Genomic DNA, 19,324 nt, shown 5'->3' on the forward strand with positions numbered 1-19,324 from the left:
AGTCCAATGGTGAAAAACAAAATAAAATCTCATATTATAAAAATCTAAATTTAAAAAATAAAGCCAGCAATTCTATGCTGGCTTGATTTCGCTAAGGATGATATATAAGCAAACGGTACAAAGTGGAGACTAAATAGCAGGAAAAGGCACCCTGAGCTCCGACCGACCGCTGGGGTAACAACCGGAAAACCAATCAGATGAAAAAGAGACATAGAAGCAGTAATGAGGCCTTTGTCCAGAAGTTGGACAGAAAAGGACCGAAAAATAATGTGCTCTTATCGTTAATCAAGATAACAGTAAAATGGTTGGGTGTCATCAGTCAATTTTGACATTAACTTTAACCTGTGCAGAACAACGTAAAGCACCTACGCCATTTAATCTAATCGGCGGCAGCTCGCAGGTTAAAGTTAACGTCAAAGTTGACTGGTGCAACTGTGGTTGAGCCACCGAAACGCGTTATGATTTGTTGTAATTTAATAATTAAGAATAATTACGACGGAGCACGATCCGAGCATTGCAATGCAACGCGATTATCTTGATTCGAGAGTTGAAAATCTGAAGCAATCCGACATGGGATAATTTTGAATTGTATTCCCGTTGCTTCCAAGACTCTGTCCCCCTCTGAAACACAGGGAAAATGTCGGAAGACAACATAATTTAAAAATATCGCAATTACGAACACTATAGAACGACACTGAACTGTGCTTTGCGGAAATATATTAATTATGCAAGACTGAACTAACAAACACGCTTCGATTCTTCACCGGATTACTTATTATATCATTACATAATATATATTTTATCATCTAAAACATTTAATAATGTATGCATTCCTTTGCAACTGATATGTATGGTTATAATAACAATTGTTCATATAATTAAAAAACTAGAGAATCAAGACGGATTCAGCGTCTTTTAAATGTCATTATCAAATAAATAATTTGGCTGGACATCATTGGCCATCATTAGTCTACGCCGTCCATTTGCAGAATATCATGGATTTAGTAAGTACTTCCCTAATTCCATGCAAAATATCATCCAAAACTCCGTCTCCTTTGTTCTGTTGCCATGCCAACGAATCTTCGCTGCACAATGGGCTATCGTTGAAAAAATAGCGTCTATGGTTACCAGTGAAAATAATGGGTTGCTTGATGACTTTGTTGTCTTTGGTACGATGCGATCGGATTCCTAAATCGCGTCACTGTCTATTGTGATACGGACGCGGCATTTCTGAGAATAAACACCCTGTGGGGCTAGCACAATAATGTGTAAGAACGTTAAATTATATAGAAAATTAATAGTTTAATTTTTATTTACGACGTAGATGCTGTCATTTGCTTTTTTTTTCGGTGGCGACACGATTACGCTCTCTCAAGAACAGACCGCATTAAATTATTATATATATCTCTATCACGACATAATATTATTTAAATGGCTGTAAACAGGTACAGTCGTAGATATGTAATTCATAAGTTATTCTTTATGAATCCATAGTTAACAGCCCAAAAATATTCAGCAGCAGAAAACGTTTTTCTGAGTTTCTATCGAAATTTTATAACAATCCACTCAAGATGTATCTATGTTCAAGCAAGTTACGTATTGTGTATCCTGCTAATATTGTAAATGTGAAAGTTTGTTAGGATGTATGTATGTTTGTTACTCTTTCAAGCAAAATCTACTGGTCAAGTTGTTTGGTACACAGGTAGAATCATAGATAAAAGAAATATGGTAGCATATAACCCGAAATTACGCATGGGGTACTTTTTACCCCCGAAATTCTCACGGGAGCGAAGCCAGTTATTTTTATATGTTGCGTAACGGCTTCCTACTACGTACCTACTTTTAACATCACTTTTGTATGTAGTTTGTGCAATAAATAATATTTTTTGTGCATTTCCACTCTTCCGCAGAGCAATTAAATATAATATTTCTTTTTATTTTGTTTCTTTAGCAAACATTTAATTTCTAGACTATATATCTGATACATACACTTCGTTTAAATTAAATAAACCGGTTAAAATGGTGACGTGAACAATAGAAATGTCGTATTGTAACATCGATAGTTCGTGTAATATTTTCTGTAAGTCAAGAATTCGAATAAAACCTATGCTCACGTAGGTATTCCTCAATAATCATTTAGTGTAAAAGCTGTTAATTTTTATTTTTTCCCCGTGTTTTTCTGCGATCAGCTGTGTACAACGCTGCGAGCAGATGCAATGTAGTCAGTTAAATATGCCGACTGTGTCCTCCAGCGAAGACCACTACTCCCTATTATGACATGTCCCTCAGCTTCTCAGGAAAATCCTTCAGTTTTTTTATATACTAGCGGCTCGTTCCAGTGCGCTCGGCATAAATAAATTGAACTATTACATTCTTCAAGAATCACACTGTATATTTCTGAAATCCGTATAAAAATTCGTTTCAGATCAGCATTTTATTGCGAACAGACAGACAGACGTGGTAAAGGACTTTGTTTTATAATACTTATTATATAATTAGATATTTACATTATGTAAACAAAATTCACACCAATATAAATTATTAAGTTAGTTGCGCCCACATTTAACTTCATTCTTCACTTTCAAAATTCACTCCAAATTCGCCTTTATCTTAATCGCATAGAGGAACATGGGCAACTTTAAATACAGGTTACTGTACACACATTAAGTACATTCATTTGAGTTGTAGGTAACTCGGAGCTCCCACGTTAAATCCGGTTTAACACCCACTCCACAGCAATACTTAAAAGTTGTTTGTTTATATGCGCCCTTATGTCTGGATTCCGAAACTACCGGGAATATACGAAAATTAGTTTCGCAAATTCTATACTTATAAGCTGACTAGTTATTGTGAAGTTTCCAATGGATTCCCCTTAACGGGTAAGGGTGAGTTGCACCACTAAACTTAAATGTATTTAAGTTTAGTTATTTTGTCTAAACTTAAATGTATTTAAGCGTAGACAAAATGGCATATTTTGCGTTTTTCTACATCTTAAAGTTGAACGTTGGTCTATTCTTACTTTCTTTTTGATGTAAACTAACTGTAAACTGATGTAACATTTTATTCGGTGTCTAGTGGCAAATAACCGCATTAACACTAGTGAAACTTTAACTGTCAACCAGTGTGCATTTAGGTCTCACGATGTTTTTCACCCGAAGCAAAATATACAACGCGTTTGTAATAATGTATGTGTCTAGCCATCTCCTAACTACATGTATACTAAATTTCAAAAAGATTAGTTGAGTAGAAAAGCTGCTGAATAGGTTACGAATACATCCAAACCGAATATAGAAAAAAAATCACTCGATCACTACGAAAGAACAAAAGCCGTACTCGTATGTTCCTATAACCATAGTAGTCATGGTAACATGCCAGACGTGGGTGGCGTCTGGACAGGATTCTTAGATTTTCTTATTAATTGGTATTTCTTTACACCGTAATCATTATTCTTATCATTAATCAGACAAGCTGTCGTAGACACCGAATTTTTACAATGTTATAAATGCGCAATTATGTATGTCATAAACTTTATGACTGCTGAACTGGCTGGGTCGATTATGATTTGGAATAGATATAGATGATGAGGTCAAACAGGCTACCACGGGTGAAGCTGCGGACACAACAGCTTGTTCTCAATGTACGGTATTCAAAGACTTACATCTTAGCGTGAAATAAAAAAAAATCTCTATCGCTATGTGTCGGAGCCCAGAGTCTACTATCGCGTCTGTCGTGTCTATAATGTACCTAAATGACATTTCATTCATTCATTTTTGACATATTTCTCTGCATCAAAACTTGCGATATATTTGATTTCTCCGAAATGGAACTACCAGCTTTTTTTTTTGAATCTCTTTTTTTTTCACATATTGCTAAAATTGTCAAGAAAAATAATAAATTGGTCAACTAATGGATAAACCACTAACTAGATAACAGAAAAATAGCGATGCGATAACAAAAACCAGATCAACATGTCACAATATTAAGCAGTCATACAGTAGGAGGAAAGCTAAAGTGGGGTGCGCAAGAGTGCCATTCAGTGTGTGGATAGCTCACTGCGCGCGCGCTATCGCCTGATATCGTGAGTACCTTTTTCAAATTTGGAGCACGCGCGAATTTTGCTTTGCGAACTTTTTTTTCTGTGGCCATTTCTTTTTATAAGTTGTGTAATTGTGCTAGTTTTTAACTAGTTGCTACTTAGTTGAATTGAAATAGTTTTGTTGTTCTGTTTAACTGTAACTTTTAATTATGTAATTTATTAATCAGACTGCAATGTATAACAGATTAATATTTTATTACAATAGATTTTTTATTATGTGAACTATTTAATGTGATTGGTTAAAACTAGAAAAAGCTAAAACTGTAGCGATAAAAAAAAATGATCTTGATTATTGAATGATGAAATTAATAAATTAAAATGTGCCGAACAGATTTTCCGAACGCTTGCAAAAGTTTTCCATTTCTCGGACAAGCTTTTATCATAATTAATTAACCGAGTCTTATTACAATGGCGGTTCGTTGTAATTAATTTTACGAAATAAAAATTGTTTGTCTATGTAGCGCATGCGCGTTATAAAAATTGCGGGCAACGAAAGTGAGATGGTGAGGCGAGACATGAATAAATTAACCTTCATGGTGTTGTGGATCACGCGGTTCCGTCTGGAGGTCTTGGGTTCGGTTCTCGGTGCAAAAAAAAAAGTTTGTGTGTTCATTTTTACTGATATTGTTTGCGCCTCTAGGTCCGTTCACATATTTCTACTCCATTGTCAGACAGTTCGTTTCTGTGTTTGTTTGTCCATCTTTCGACTGCAAACGGAGCATTGTATTGTGGTGTGGAGATATTTGGAGGTGCATAGGTTACTTTTATTGGATAAAAGTAAAAAATGATACACACAATTTTATTTTAAATACTTTTCGCCGCTGGCGTTTGTTACTTTTGAAATAGCCAACTCGATTATTAATGAAATTTATGGCTGTGGAAAAAGCCACAAGTATGCTTAGATGACATGCATTTTTTTAATTTAGAAACAATCATACTGTTATCTGTATCATTGATTAAGTTTTGTTAGTGAATTAATTTACTTGTTGAAGTCTAACCTGTTACACTTTCAAAATATCACTTATTACTTCCAATAAATATTAGTTTGATGGCTATTTTTAAAGTAACATTCGCTTTCAAACAAGTTGCACGATGAAACGTTGAATAATGAATAATTGTGAATCCACTAGCATATCCTGTCCATCAAGTTCGTTGACGTGTGTGTTCGTTTATGAAAGCAAAACGTCTTACCTAACTGTCGTTAATCAGAGGACGTAACGTTCTAACCGACTTAAAAGAGGCTCGCAATATCATCGTATTATGTTGTTATGTTTTGACTAAATACAAATTTGCTAATTCATCCGATTTGGAAATGGCTAGAGGAATGGTGCTGCGGAAACCTTGCAAGCCGCTTCATAAGTTACCGAACGCACTGTTTTGTACATTTCGTCGGTAGTGTCCGTCTTGTGCCCACGGATTCCCTACTAAAGTAATTTACTATTGAAAAGTTTATGAGTTTTTTAGCCAGCGAGCCGCAAGTTCGACAGCTTTGATATATAAAAACGGTACACACAAAATAAAATAAAACATGTCTGCATGTCGACTGGAATTAGATTTTTTGAAAGCGTTATATACTGTTTTAAAATCCTTATGATGGGACCTTTGAAATTTGACACAAAGTATTAGCTTGATTAAAGTGACATTGAATTATTGTGTTTGGTCATTGACCTTTATGTATTTTTTATTTGATCCGGTCGTGTGGCCAGTGGTATATGTATATTAATAGCGATTGCTGCAGTATATAATAGAGGTATGTAAACGTGCCTATAACCGACTGTCCTCGTAATGATTTACGCCCAGATTAAAGCCTACGGAAAATCCAGGGTGCAAGTAGTAATTAAACAAAAAATAGCGCAGTAAAACAAAGAGAAAGAATTCTTTGTATATGAATTAACTTTTTGCATCACAATTGAGTGAATGTAAACATACAAACAAACATATCAGAACAATGGACAAGTAGAAATGTCATTTGTTGGACAATAGGCCATTTCACAACATGTCAACAGAGACAATTTGTATTTCAAAAACAGTACTTTGTATGAAAATTAGATTAGATTATCTTGTACTTATTTTATTCGAAGATTAAAACTATATTTCGTTACAAAAATACATACGATTAACAGCTAAAAGCTTCTTCGTATCTTCAGATAATTAATATCTGTAAAATGCTTAGTCTAAACATGACTAAGTCCGGGTTTCGTATTGTTGATCTACAAATTGAATGTATACACAAATGCTTGGTCAAATATATTTTTTTCTAAATAATTAATCTAGTCATTTGAATTTCTCTAATTCTCCCACACATATGTTTGGAGTACGGAGAACGAATTAAGGTGGACGGGAAAAAGTATTGTCGAAAAGGGCGTAGACGCGGGCAAGCTAGAAATAAAGCGTTTAAAACAAAATCATTTCGCGTTTTCTGATAGTAGTTTTATTGCAAAATCCGTGTAGAAAAAGTTTCAAGTTCAACGATTTATTGTCAGATACTATTACATCCTGAATCGTGAACGGTGTCGCTGGCTTATAATAAAATATAAAAATAAATCAAGCAAAAAACCATTTGAACTTGGCTCCGTTTTCCCTGATTTATTAGTTCCACGCAAGACATGTAAACAAATTGGTTGCATATGTTGAAAATAATCCAGCAGTCACATAGATAAAAAAGGGGAAAAAATTGCAGTCACCTATTATATATATATAAAACCAACTAATTATATTTCCAACTTAGCATACGAACATCGTCACTAAAACATATTGATGAAATCTAGACTCTTATTATAAAGAGGCAAGCGTTTGACTTTGTGAGTTAGTCCCTATATGTTTGAGCCGGGTAATCTCCGAAACTACTGAATCGATTTCAAAAATTCTTTCACCATTAGAAAGTTACACTATCCAAAATTGCTATAGGTAATATTTTTTCTAAAAATTACCACGGGAACGAAGCCCTGGGCAACATAGTATGGAATATGTGTTATTTTTTAAATTAAAATATTTAAATCGTTTTCTGTATAAAGGGGTAAGGCTTGAAGCAATTTCAATAAAGTAACTAATTATAAAATTTCTTCACCCGTATTTAATTACCAGTATAATTCCACGGAGCTCGTCTACCCAATAGGAAAATAGGAAAGTAGCTATAGAAACCATTTCCATTCCATTCATTTAATATGTATTAGTGTTTTCATATATAGCTAGCCTCATATTGAGTCGCCAATATGATGTTTCTATGTTTTCCTTCACCTGAAGCTACCTGTCGTCAACAAGAGGGCCGCCCCTGCTTCGCTCGAGTACAAAGCGCCTACGTTAAATAGCCTAGTTACACTTGAAGGTGTAGGCTATCTCTGTGCCAAATTGTTTAAAAATCGTCCCAAACCAAAAAACAAAGAAAAAATGGAAGTATAGATTATAGTATGGATAGAAACAAAAAAATCACATACGAATATTCTGATTTTATACGTGTACACATTTGCTCGTGAGCGTACTTCATCGATCGGAATCGATGGTTGAATTATTCATCTCACTATATCAGTAAATAAAAAAACAAATTATCCTCCAATCTTTCCATTTTAAGATGTCACGTGTCAAACTGGAGTTTTCTACGTGTCAGTACCATTTTATTCTGGGTGAATAATTGTGTTTCACTTAAGATAACGTAGTAAGACGGTATGGGTATCAAGGTACATAAGGCTAAAGTGCTAAAGCTAACTCTTTTGCTGTATTCATTATGTTTACAGAATACCGAACGAAAATTCCAACCAATGTCTTTATCATATTGCACAATGATATATATTTCTCCCTATCATTTTTAGCAACAATAAATAGGCGAGCATTCTGTTAAGTAATCGACACGCTCCGAATATCGTGTGACTAACTCGTCTAACGATGTGTGTTTACGATTTGAGTAACAGTCAGGGTCGACAGTGACTTTTTACCTCTAATTGTTGCTAAACGTATCCTTGCGTGTTGTGGCGTGTGGTTCCGCCCTAGAATAGGACCACTCCATATACTCCACTCGGATATCTATGATATCGGGTGTAAAAATGTTAAAGTTTTTGCGGCTTCACAGTCCCGACGCAACCGGGTACACGCAGATTATGAGAGAATTAGTTAATACTTTAATTTGGTATTTTTTGTTAATATCCGTGCCATCGGGCCCTTCTCTGGGAATTCAGGGATGAGAAGAACTTTTGAAATTGATCCCTAAACCGTAAACGCGATCGAGTTCGAATCGGAAACTTGCATTATGTTCGGAAACCTTTCCTAATTAAAAATCTGTGTTTTTTTCTTGGTTAGTACTTCATTAGTCGTACCGTTTCTGTCTTCAATTCAAAAACAAAAACAACTTTATTTATATGTTTGAATGGAAAGGACATCTTTTGATACGATTAATGTTTTAGAAATATTTCCAAGGAAAACTTCAAGGAATGAGGAAAATGAGACGGAGAAATTCTAAGAAATAATTTTGCTGTATATTTAAGAGAAACAGTCATAATACAGGGAGATTATGAAATTCACATATTACAAATGTCTGCTCCGTTTCACATCCTTTCAAATCCATGCTTCCTTCCTCTCCTTAATTTCTTACTTTTTAGTATACCTACCAACAAGCAAATATAGTTTCAGAATAATAAAAAGGCTGGACGGACAGACATACACGCTTAATCTTTAGGGTTAGTTATCAGCCATTCTGTAACGAAACAAAAAGTATTAGCTTCCCTGCACTTTTTTTCCCTTTGACTGACTTAAGAAAATCACTGTACTTAACAACAGATTAATCCGTCCTAATCTATTGTGGGTTCGCCACTACTGCGACCACTCGGTCCTTGCAATTTGATCTGCAGTTGGCAGTGCAAACAAAGGAATTCAATTTTCGAATGGAAATTCGGTTCGATTGAGTATGTGTGGCTGAGTTAAAGAGCTTTCGATTTCTATTGTCTTACTGTGGTTGTGTGGTAAAGCACTGCATCGGAAATGATCGCTATATGAAATACACAAGTGTTCAAATGCAATGCGTCCCTCCTTCATATTCGCGATGCATTCAGAACTGTGAAATAATGTTAATATAGGCAAATCGAATGAGCACAATTGTGCCGATGTACAGAGTTGGATTTCTAAGAAATTCCAAACCAGCTTCATTTTGCAATTAACGTAACAATTCATATATAAAACATCACAAACCAGAATCATAATCGGCGTCCTAGGTAATCGACAAAAGCAGCGAGAAGATGCTTAAAAAAATCACTTATTCTTGTATCTGTAATCACGCCTCGCGTCGTGTAGCTAGGTCGCCGGTTACGCAGCCACGCGTCGTCACGTCGTGTCGCACAAATTGCGCGCACGCATTACATATCTAGGGTAAGCCAAGCGCAGCCAATCGCTTTCAATTTGACGCCGACCAGTTATATCTTACGCCAGTTCTTTATAACAGTCATTGCGAGCTATGTTCTTAGATCGTCTGATTTAGTAAGGGTTCCGTAAGCATTTATCCTATTTTTAACCCCGGACGCAAAGAGGGGTGTTATAAGTTTAACGTGTCTGTCTGTGTCATCGTAGCTCCCAAACGGATGAACCGATTTTCGTTTAGTTTTTTTTTTGTGTCATAGATAATTTTATCCCGAGTGTTCTTAGCCATGTTTCATGAAAATCGGTTCAGCCATTCATAAGTTGTAGCGAAATGAATATTGAAAGTAGGGGGTGTTTTAATTTGTCTAACAAATAAACTTTTTATACTATGTTATTTTCATCAAATTTTCCCAAAGAGCGTTGACGTCACACACGTCGTAAAATTACAGCCGAATATACAAAAACGTTTATTCTTTTTATACCCCAGCCTTTGTATATATACTATATACAGATGAGAAAGAAAGCAAAAGGAAATAAAACGATCAACATGGGACCTCTTGTCTGTTCATCTGTCCGTCTGTCACTGTCACTGATCATATACGAAACCATTACGTAACAGTAATTTAGACACTTCAAAAATGATTACAAAATATTGTCGCACACTTAATAAGAATAATTTTAAAAGATCAATCGGATCTCAATGCATTCCTGAACCAGGAACCTGTGATGAGTGTGATATGTTCGCTGATGGATGGAGGACGCTTGTCAGGAATTGTTTGCAGTTTTGTGAGATTGACGAATGTGAGTCAACGTGTTTAGGATGATAATATTGTGTTTCTCTAAGAAATTTTTGTAAATGCCTATTATTTCTTACTAAATACTTTAAAAGGATACCGTTGTATTTAGCTAAATAAATAAATCAAATAAAATCTTCAAGCTACTTATTTGCAACCAGTGCTTCACCAGGATCTCCACTTGGGCGAAGCACGGGGTACTCACATATCTGTGAGTACATCTCGCAACTACATTTGCACTATAAACCAGTGATACTGACCAATTTCCAGTGAACTGTCTAGGTTGTTATGCACTCGACTGTACACAGATGAGATGCAAATCGGTTGAAAGTACTTACCGCGTGACCGAACTACCGGCGGCGCCATACGGAAGGGATTACGTAAACATAGTATTTTCACTTGTCCACGACGCTTCGATTCTTGTACTTGGGATGATCCCCAAGTAGACTCGCGCCGTTAATGTTCGCGGACACCGCGAAACGCGAGTGTTAATGGTTTCGCTAGATCTTATGTAATTTTGCTGGATTGTATTTAATTATATGCCATGTAAGACTATAAATGACTATATAAAGTTACCCTTCGTTCTCAAAGTTTTATTTTTATTGTTTTATTTTTATAGCTTTCGATATAACAACGGATACACATAGCAAAGTGTGACGGGCAAGTAGCTTGAATACATTGACACGTGCCGGTAGCTGGCATGCAAGTTTGCATGCTACAATTTAGAACATTTGACGTTCAACCAACCCACATCGCCGAAATGCGATATAAAATGTACCTACGCAATAAAAAACGTGTCCGTGTGAACTGTTACACGGACATGTGGTATTTTCACGTAATAAAATTCGCGCCTGTGCGAACGAGGGCTTATTATTCTGATGCAAGATTTCTTAAAATTAAACCGAAAATATTCATAATTCCTATTATATAGCGAAAGTAGCCAAATGTGAAAACAAGACTTTTACTTGTCAATATTTTGCAATGTGCGCTAAAGGGCTAGCAGAGCCTTGGCTTCGACGACCAACGGCCTTAAAGTAACCAGGAAAAGATCAGATGAGAGACCCGCCACTATGGGCGCGCTGATGTTGTAAAAGATTATGTTTTCAAACAAAATTTTGTCGCGAATTCGCTGTGTTATTCCCAATTTTCTACAATGGACTCACAGTATCATTATTAATGCATTGGCACGATAATAAACATTGGTTGATAATGGTTTTTTCAGCAAAACAATTTAGGTGCTACAGCGCAGCTATCTCATTTGAATATTTAAATCGGGGCCATTCATTATGAAAATGCTGAAAATACGGACCGCAGATAGGCTTTTTTTTGTTTCACTACAAGGGTACTTTATAGGGTATAAAATATATATATATATATATATTCACACACAATTAACTTACATGAAAATATATGAGAATCCATATAAATTATTGTTTTTTAGATTTAGAAAAAAGTATATATATATATATATTCACACTCGGATCACAATCATAACCTGTTTTGATATACCTTTTGACTATGTACTTTATGTTCTTTTATATATTATTAGAAGAAAAAAAAACATTGTAAGAAACAATAATGGTAAGCCGATCTGGCATGATAGGGACCAACACTGTTCAAATGAGTTTCTTTCGGCATTTCTTCTCAGCAGTGGTCGTTCCGAAATGCCAGTAGTTTGTAGCTTGTGAGAAATAACTATAAATATAAAAATTGACGAGAAAAAGTGCCTGTGAAGGTCTAATTTCTGAATAAATGATTTGAATTTTAATTTGGAAATTAGTATTACAGTAAAAAATTAAGTCCTATGAACATGTAAAAAATGTGAACAGTATTTATTGTTGAATATTATTGATAATAAATTTAGTATTCCTTCAAGCATAAACATTCTAAAGTAAAACATTTACTATGATTTATTATTTTTTTATTGTTGAGAAACCTTACAAGACAATAAGATTAATTACTTAATTATAATACTCGAAAGAAAAAAAAAAAAAACAAAACGAACATCCATGTTCAACCGTTTGTATCGGGGAAAAAATTATTGTGTGATGATATTAATAAATGGTAATTGTAGGAAACTACTTTAAGAAATTATGGGTAATTATGAAAAATCACAGGTAAATTGTACTAGGACCGTACGGTGAAGACATATTGACCACCGTACCAGATGCGGTTCAGTTATTCACATTAATAAAAGTACGTCATAGTTCAGTCGCGTCGTATAATAATCGAAAATGCCAAGAAATGAGTGAAAGGAGTACATTCACACCGCATTCCACATACGCGTACGGTCAACCGCACGTCACGCTGTACACGGATCTTGAAACGGATTCTTTTAATTTATTCAATTAGAAAAAAAAAATATTTTGCCCTTTTTTTAAGTGTCTTTATCTCGTACAACAATGTCTTTTTTTTCAAATTATCCGAAAACTCAGAATTTTTTTAATTAAAATATTGAAAATATAAATGGACCAACCAAGTTTTTATATAATTGTTCTAATTGTTCTATTTTATTCAGTTTTTTTTTTTGGTAATATTCAAAATATTCTTTTCCATAACACATTTTTCACGAATTTCTCGTACCGGAATATTGAAAAAATATGTTAAATACATTAAAAAATAAAAACAACTTGTTTTTATTTAGTAACTAGCTGATGTCTGCTACTTCGAACTGGGGTAACCATGTACTAAAATATATGTTTATTATATAACATAATTTACCTAAACGTCAGTATATAATTTTATGCCGCGTACACCAGGCATATCGCATATCTACTTAGTATACTTAGTAGCCTACTTAGTATAAAAAGTTTATTTGTTAGACAAATTAAAAATCCCCGACTTTCAATATTCATTTCGCTACAACTTTTAAACGGCTGAACCGATTTTCATGAAACATGGCTAAGAACACTCGGGATAAAATTATCTATGACACAAAAAATATAAACGAAAATCGGTTCATCTGTTTGGGAGTTACGATGGCACAGACAAATACACAGATAGACAGACACGATAAAGTTATAACACCCCTCTTTTTGCGTCGGGGATTAAAAACAGTTTAATTTATTGGCGATTTTGTGAAATGGCTTCGGTATTAAAATATTTTTAAGTCTAGTCACATGACCGTGTGAAATCTACTTTACACGCGGACATCCGCCGGAGCAAGTACGTAGACAGAATTCTTCACTTGGTGCTATGTTTACATTGTCTCGGGTCATTATCATAATACTATAAAATATGCAATAATTAGTTTATTTGAAAATTCTGATACATATAGTAAAGTGTACGGAGAAGTTCCCGTAGATTACTGTTTCCGTGGGAAATTCACGCGAGCAAAGCTGGGGGCAAAAGCTAGTACAGTTTTATAAAGAGTAGAAAAAAATTTTTTTTTGTCATTGCAATGCCACCTCGAATGATCAATTGTCATTGCAATGCCACCTCATACAACCTGGACCTCATATTGGTTGATAAACACCGAGTGTTGCCAAGACAAAACGCCTAGTTCAACTTTTAAAGACTTTTTTAGACTGTATATATATATATATATATATATATATATATATATACAGTCTATATATATATATATATATATATATATATATATATATATATATGTATAGTCAGTTACATCAGGTTATCCTGGATTAAGGTTTACTTGTGGAATTAATATGGAGGTGTTGTAATCACAAACACGTTATAAACTGTGGTTGTGGTATTCGCTCGAAAATTTGTGTACGTGATTTCCATCAAGTTTACAAGATTATATTGATTATTATATGGAAAACAAAATTTGTAAAAAAATTTTGGCAGAATTGTAATGTGAAATTAAATTTTCGTACAATTAATATGACTAAAAGTTACCCGGTATGCTGGAAGCATTTCTTCTTAGTTAAGTATAGTTGAGACGCAAAAATTTCTTCAGCCATCCCGATCATAGAAATGTTAATTTATTACTGTACATATGTTGACAATCTCATCTATAATTTCGCATATATAACGTTATTTTTATATTTTAAAGTAGAAACTCATAAGCAATTTCATATTCGTCCGTTTTTTAAAAAGGTAATACGGACGTACGTTTTTATCATAGAATTCACGCTATAGGTATGGCGTTATGCGCTTTCTACGTGCAGCACAACATGTTCGTACGTCTGTTATTTTAGACTAACAACCGACAAAACCGAACAAAAACCGACAAAATTTCATTGTTGAGTTCAAATCGGATCTAACAATTCATCTCAAATAGGCAATAAAACAAAAATTCACACGTTTTTGGCAATTACTTTTCCATTGAAAATAAATCCTGTGCCAGAAGCTAACACAAAATGCCTCCTTCGAAAAATATTATCAATAATCACCTTATTAAAATATGACGAACAATAGTAATGATTCAAGTGTAATCTGAACATTGTGTGAAACGATGAAAAATAAAATATGAAAAAGATCGTTAATTGTGGGTGAAACATGAAAAGAATGTAAAAGTAATAATGAGGCTTGAGCCTATTGTGCGGATGGACGAAATAGGATAAGTCTTCTTTTCATCGAGTGTGTTGCTAACACTGGTATTTTATCATAATAAGGTTATTGAAATGAAAAATATCGGTGAATAAACTTCGAAAATAACAGACACAGTGAACCATTCTACCGAAACAACTTGAAAAGTCATGGCACGTTAGCATTTTCCAAAACGCTTGAAAGTTTATACGATATTCCGCTAGTGTCTTCTATCACTTTCACGCCTTGCACGCGGACACCCAGTGCACATTCTAAATAAACAGAAAATGCAACAGCTTTTACATCTTTCACAATTTCGTGAACTGAATGCATTCACCGTGCAGAAAAATATGAGCCGGAGCAGAAGTTTTAGGAAATCCGATCACGTGCATCCGTGGGAATTTAAAACGAAAACTTAAAAAAAAAAAAAAAAGATTCTAGTTCTTAAGTTTGAATTCCTTAAACCATATAAAGCAAGCTCATATTTTAGTATGGAATAAGAACATTACGATTTTGGAGGAGAAAGAGTAGGAAAGTGGACCCTGGGCTCTACGGCGACGGAGGCAACTGTGAAAATACTCTGTTTACATACGAAAGATGTAGGGACGAAAGATCTGAACATTTCATTCTTTAAATTTAATTTAGAGAATAAAATGTTTAGACAGTGCCAATGAAAATATTAGGAAGGCATTTAGCTAGTCGTGAGCTTATAAGGCTTACTTTAATTACATAACCAAATCTTTTATAACACAAAAACGAGTTCTAAAAAACGAACTTGAATTGGAAGATAATTTTGAATCGGAGTCGGGTAAGTTTGTTAGTTCCTGTGACCTCAAAAACGACCATTACCAAACTTTATGCAATTTTTTTTTCGGTGTTCATAAGCAACCCCAGACAAAATTTACACAGGCTGAATAGCGAAATTCGTAGTAAACAAAATTTGAATTTTCTGGTGATGCGGGATATTACAAACAATAGAGGCATTAAAGCCTTCCGGACACAATAATTTTAATTCCTTTTCGCAGAATTGGCATTAGGAGAAACGTGTATAAATTATTTCGTGAAATATGAAAAGCATAATCACAGAGCAAAATACGTGTTACAAATATCCGATGTGAACCGTAAAGGCGACGTATTTGGACAAATGAATGAGAGAATTTCTGGGAACAAATATTTGGTCAATAACGGAAAGGTTTTCAGCTGTTTAGCGTGGGCTCTGTTTCGTGACCGATGGACACAAACACAGATACAAGGACAAACATCCAGGACCGCAGATATAATATCGGTTATACTGGGTGTAGATAATTTAAATTTTAGTCATAGCGAACCAAAAATGGTGGTCATTAAACGCGTACTTTTCATTAAATAAATAAGGTGTGAAACGGAAAAACTTGTTAATGTCGATGAAGTGTCAAGCCCATATATGCTGAAATGTCGATCAAGTACCGTCAGCTACTTGTCAAGCTATAACAAAGTTGCTCTATGGGCAGGCGATAGGGGGTGAAATGGCAAAGAATTAGATCATTAGATATAATACAAATTGCGCCCGAAGCCTCCGCTGATGTCGAAATTTCGAGATCAAATGTGATGTAAATGTTGCAAATTCATTTTACCCGTATTATAAATTTCATAAAGATTTCTGCAAAACGTAAGCATAAGAAACATAAATCTTGTGTTATAATATCGTGTCCATGAACTTGTAAATTAATACATAAAAATAAACATATTTCCGCTCCACGTCCATTTTTAGCAGTTTACAATAACTTTATCGGATTCTGTTTATAATTTCGGTACTTCGATTTGCTATCGGTTGTACAAAATCTTGATAGAAACTAAGGAAACTGTACCTATAAATCTATTAATAACAAGTAAAGCTGGCTTAATTTCCACATCACAACAAGTTTTCACGGTGAAGTGTGATATGACGTGTTCATCCGAGCGGCGAAATTATTCGACAAGTTTAAGGGTGAGGTTCCACTAGAGTGTCCGCGGTAGCTAAGCTCGAGACGGCAACTGCCAGTATCAATCAACTAATATGAAAGTAGTTTTGCATGAACTGATGCTATTAGGATAATAATAATAATTCTTTATTTTCTTTTCTATATTTATATCTTTTAAATCTTTATCTCACCGATACTACAGAAATTTCATGTTCACCAACACTTTTTTACGTCATCAGTTGTTTAAATCAGCTGACACGTGCTAGATAAGCATATAAAATATATACAACGGTCGTAGTGACGTGAAAGTTTTATAATAAGCTGAACTTTCACAAGTTTATTTTATGTTGACATATTACAGGGTTCATCGGATCTAAATTCATATAATCAATGCAAATTTTCCGTTCTTCCTCGTCGTCTAACATGCATTCTTTTTTCTCGTGGTGTAATTAGTTCATGGCTAAAGTTTCTAAACTGTTAATATATTAGGACAAATCACACAGATTGAGTTAGTCCCAAAGTAACTTCGAGACTTGTGTTAAGGGATACTAACTCAACGATACTATATTTTATAACAAATACATATATAGATAAACATCCCAAGACCCGGGCCCATCAGAAAAAGATAATTTTCCATATGGCATATGGCAATAAGGTTTCACACGTTTAATTTAAAAGTTTAGCTTCTGTCGCACATTTTTGTAACTCAGTTTTAGGTAGCATCAAGTGTAACCGCGCCCTTACGCTTGAGAGACAAGTCTGTTCGCATTTCTAAATTGACAAGACTTCGTGGTGACGACGTGTCGAGAAAACTTGCGTGTGAGTTATGAAATTGTTTTGCAAGTTGACGATTTCTTCCAAGGTTTATTATAATGGCGACATATAGCACACAAAGAAATATAGGGTTTGTCGATGAGTTGTGGTAAGCGATCACATCTGAGTAAAACATAGTGACGTGTTATGAAAAACATAAAATGCAAACACAAATGTATTTTTTTCGAGTTTCATTTTTTACAAGTGAAATCATGTAGCGGTTGTGCACTTTTTGTGATGGTTAATCGTCTTTTGCGGCGTTTGTTTATAGAGTGTACTTTAGTGATGATTAAAAAACGTTAAAATCGCGTCAGAAATTGGCAAGACTTCGAAATGCACAAAGTTAATCATTCAAGTTTTCACTTCTGCCGGCGCCGGAACTCAACTCGTGTTGTCAGTTTTAGTTCAGAAATGGTTCAGAAGATCAGGTTTAGTTGACAAGAACAACAGATATCAACATAAAAAATCCCCTCGATGTTCCACATCTCGATTGGATACTTTATTTTGATATCTCGACTAAGCGCCGAACCTTATTACTGGGTTCCGAGTAATAAGGTTCGGTGGTAGGTATTAGTAGCTGTTGGGATCGCTTATTAATTAAAATATAATATTATCAGATAACATGAGTACTTTTGGTACATATAAGTAATCTTATTCAGCTCTGGGGGCTGACTGCGTCAAAACATATGTGTTCTCAATGTCCATTCTCAATCTACCATTAAAGTCACTGCGTGATTTTTTTAGTATTACAACTTAGCAATCGACGACCTCGGTGGCTCAGTGGTAAAGTTCTTGCCACTGGACCGAGAGGTTCGATCCCCGGTCGGGTCATGATGGAAAATGATCTTTTTCTGATTGACACGGGTCTTGGATGTTTATCTATGTATGTATTTGTTATAAAAATATTTTCGTTGACATCCCATAACACAAGTCTCGAACTTACTTTGGGGCTATCACAATCTGTGTGATTTGTCCTAATATATTTATATTTTATTTATTTATATATATTTGCTTGAATAAATCACGATCCAATTCAATTGCCACGGATATTATTTTCATAGCTGCTATCATCTGAACAGCTCTTAGTTGTTGCCACATTTTAGGGTTAACTATATAACACTTCACAACACAAAAGAAATTGAATTACTAATCACGAATTGTTACTTTTAACATGAATTTATCACAACATTGGTCGGCGTCGGGACGGGCGCAATGGTCGCCAAATGGCGTCCACGGACTGCTATCCCGAAAGTGTCATGCGGATTAGCAATTCACTTTTCACCATCGAATCTTTCCGCAATTACACTCTGTCAAGAAAGTGATGAATAGAATTGAGAACGCTATCTCATCGCAACTCCAAACACTAGATGTTTATTAACAAATTTCGACCTTTCTATTTGGTATTGCAATGGCAAAAAATAGTTCGTTTGAAATCAGTTTTCTTCACTTTGTTGACAGTCTGTAGAAGCAGCCAATACAGTGTGAATAACACGACAACTATAACAATAACCATCAGGCAACCTGAATGCTTGTTTGCCGACAATAAAGAACGTTGGAACTGCAAAATTGGCGAGCCGTTTGCCGATACTTTGAAGCCGACATAATAAGCCGCCAGCTCAGCAACCTTCCGATACACAAAGCCGATTCATTGTTGAAATGATATTGCACTTTATTGCTTATGCTCCGATATTACAATATCATCTGTTCATTAATAAATTCCCACAACTATCGGCTACAGTTTAGACAATATTGATATTTGAATGAGCTATTGGCATGTGCTATCACAATAGAACCACTACATATTCTCTTGTGAATAGCTGAAGCACCTGATAATAATTTGATGGGAA

At 34.8% G+C, this 19,324-nt stretch overlaps 2 protein-coding genes across 24 annotated transcripts in view; one reads left to right on the top strand and one right to left on the bottom strand.

The window, feature by feature from the left end:
- Nucleotides 1–19,324, bottom strand: part of LOC128683299 (uncharacterized protein) — a 171,815-nt gene that overhangs the window by 31,240 nt on the left and 121,251 nt on the right. The gene's annotated exons all lie outside the window — the stretch shown is intronic.
- The window catches only part of LOC128683301 (uncharacterized), a 38,350-nt gene continuing 23,027 nt past the window's right edge, over nt 4,002–19,324 (top strand). The window contains exon 1 of the mRNA XM_053768784.1: nt 4,002–4,078. The gene's annotated coding sequence lies outside the window, so the exon portion shown is untranslated. The remainder of the gene's footprint in view (nt 4,079–19,324) is intronic.

This window comes from Plodia interpunctella, chromosome Z (genome assembly GCF_027563975.2).
Source record: "Plodia interpunctella isolate USDA-ARS_2022_Savannah chromosome Z, ilPloInte3.2, whole genome shotgun sequence".
NCBI lineage: Eukaryota > Metazoa > Arthropoda > Insecta > Lepidoptera > Pyralidae > Plodia > Plodia interpunctella.